Source organism: Corvus kubaryi, unplaced genomic scaffold, assembly GCF_017639235.1.
Source record: "Corvus kubaryi isolate FWS band 111438036 unplaced genomic scaffold, C.kubaryi_AGA036_p1.0 36776, whole genome shotgun sequence".
In the NCBI taxonomy this organism is placed as follows: domain Eukaryota; kingdom Metazoa; phylum Chordata; class Aves; order Passeriformes; family Corvidae; genus Corvus; species Corvus kubaryi.
Window position 1 is genome coordinate 16677 of NW_024580945.1, and position 3033 is coordinate 19709.

The window sequence follows — 3033 nt, forward strand, 5'->3', positions numbered from 1 at the left end:
AAATGGTGTGAAAAACCTATTTTACATAAGAAACTGCACCGATTAACCTCTTAACCAGGTTAATTCTCTTCATCCAAGAATACTCAAAGAACTGCTGATATTATCACAAGGCCTCTCTTGATGATTTTTAAACAGTTTTGGGAATCTGGAGATGTCCATTCTGACTGGATGCCGGCTAACATTATCCCAGTTTTCCAAAGTCAGGAAGGACAACCCTGGAAGCTACAGGCCTGTCAGTCTCACTTCAATGCCTGGTAAAACTATGGAGAAGATTTTTCAGGGAGGCACTGAAAAATATCTGGAGGACAATGCATTCGTTGGTCAGAGGCAGCATGGCTGCGTGAGGGGCAAAGTCCTGCTTATCAAACCTGATTGCCTTTTACGACTCTGGAACCCACCTAGCTGATCAAGACAGCTGATGCCATCTTTTTGAATTTCAGTAAAGCTTTAGATACTGTCTCTGCCAGGATCCTTCTGGAGAAAATGTCCAGCCCCCAGCTGGATAAACATGTCATGTGATGGGTGAGCAGCTGGCTCGTGGGTCAGGTACAAGGGCTGACAGCGACTGGGGTGGCACCAGATGGGTGACCTGCCACTGGTGGGTCCTGCAGGGCTCCATTGTCAGCCCTGTGCTCTTCAACATCTCATTAAGGGTCTGGATGCGGGGCTCAAAGCAGAGTTTGCAGACAACACTAAATTGGAAGGAGCTGTTGACTCCCTCAAGGGCAGAGAGACCTTAAAAATCAGAGAGATGGGCAATCTCCAACCGTGTGAAGTTTAACAAGGGAAAGTGTCAGATTCTGCCCCTGGGACAAGGCAACCCTGGATATAAGGACAGACTGGGGGAGGAGAGGCTGGAGAGCCTGGGTGTCCTGGTCGATGGCAAGTTGAACATGAGTCAGCAGTGCCCTGGCAGCCAGGAGGGCCATCCAGGAGGGCCATCGGTGTCCTGGGGGCATCACGCCCAGCACCGCCCGGTCAGGCCAGGGAGGGGATTGTCCCTCTCTGCTCTGCACTGGGGCAGCCTCACCTCGAGTGCTGGGGGCGCTTGGGCACCACAACATAAAAAAGATCTGAAGTTAGTAGAGAGTGTCCAAAGGTGAGCTACAAAGGTGATGAAAGACCTCAAGGGGAAACCGTAGGAGGAGCGGCTGAAGGCACTTGGAGGAGACCGATCTCTGATCTCTGCTGACCAGTGACGAGACCACAGCTTGAAGCTGTTCCAGGGGAGGGTTGGACTGGATATCAGGGAAAGGTTCTTCCCCCAGAGGGTGATCGGGCACTGACTGGCTCCCAAGGGAATGGTCACAGCCCCAAGGCTGCCTGAGCTCTGGGAGCACTGGACACCGCTCCCAGCCCCAGGGTGGGATTGTTGGGGTGTCTGTGCCAGGCCAGGAGTTGGACTGGATGGCCCTTGTGCATCCCTTCCAATTCAGGATATTCCATTATTCCGTGAAAATCTCTGGAGGAAGTGCCAGATGCTAAACCACCAAGGTTCGTTCCCGGTTCCTGGGCGAGAAGCAGGTGCCAGCTGCCCGCTCTGCAGTTAGAGATCCCCATGAAAACATTCTGGGTTTCTGTGTTCTGAAACATCTCCTGGACAACAGCGTGTGGGCCTTCAGTTTACCACTCCTTCTGTCTAGAGCTGAGCCAGAAATGTCCCACTGGGGGGTGGCCCCTTCCTACAGTCGCTGCTGTCCTGGGACCAGACCTGGAGCGTGGGGAGCAAGCTCCAGATCCAAGCACCATCCCCTCAAAACCTCAGAATGTTAAAGTATCTCCTCAGGAGCGCCAGAGGAAGGGGGAAATTTGGGGCAAGGGAGGACACGACAACACCCCAAGAGCCCCCCAAATTGTCCCTCTGCCCTCCCCAAACAGGCCCACGTTCACCCCCAGAATGGCTTCAAACTGCCCCATGACTTTTGCACGGGTTGGGGGCATGGGGGAGGCATCAGGACCACACACACCCCCCATGTCTGAGCAGCTCCGTGCCCAGCCGGGAGCAGGAGTGGGGCTGGGGGGGTCTCCCTGTTGGAAATGATACAACTTTTTATTGTTATTATTTACAACTTCTACAATTTTTAATGTAACTTTAATCGGGTTTCTTTCGTCTTTGCCCAGGGGGAGGGGAATTGAAGTTTCTCTTCTAAAGAGTCAGTGAGGGTCTGTGCAGCCTGATGAGCTTAACAGCTCCAGGTTAAGGAGCCCGAACATAGAGAGGAGATAAATGAGCATTAACAAACATCACCCCCGGGTGCAGTCGGAGACGCCAAAAAACGAGAACCAAATGAGCATTGAAGGAGAAGGGATCAATAACCAACAGGAGATCAAATAGTAAGAATTGTCATTTAGAACCAATGAACAAGAATTTCTTTGGGGTTTTTTTATGGATAAATTTTTGAAAAGTCAGGTAAAAAAACAGGTGTGAAGGAATGACTTTCACTGCACAGTCCAGGCACGTGTGGATGAAATAATTTCCATTGCACATCCTGGCCAGAATAAAGTAATGCCTGATTCTCTAAACACTTAAAAGATGTTGTTGGAGAGTTTCTGGTTTTCTTGCAGTTGCAGTGACAGCCCCAAATTTCCCCCACCCCGATGACACAGCTGGAAATAGAGGAGGGGGGGGGACTGGCTCAGGCTTTATTGTGCACTTGCATGCCATGATGGAGCAGAAAAATCCGCCTTCAGCTCCCAGGGATCCATGATGGAGCAGAAATCCACCTGCAATCCGTGCCCGATCCCACACTGGAGCAGATCGTTCCCCAAAGGAGGCCGTGGCCCCGTGGGAAGCCTGTGCTGGAGCAGGGTCCTGGCAGAGGAACCCTGGAGAGAGGAGCCCCCCTGGAGCAGGGTCCTGGCAGAGGAACCCCAGAGAGAGGAGCCCCCCTGGAGCAGGGTCCTGGCAGCACCTGTGGAACCCTGGAGAGAGGAGCCCCCCTGGAGCAGGGTCCTGGCAGGAGCTGTGGGACCCTGGAGAGAGGAGCCCCCTGGAGCAGGGTCCTGGCAGAGGAACCCTGGAGAGAGGAGCCC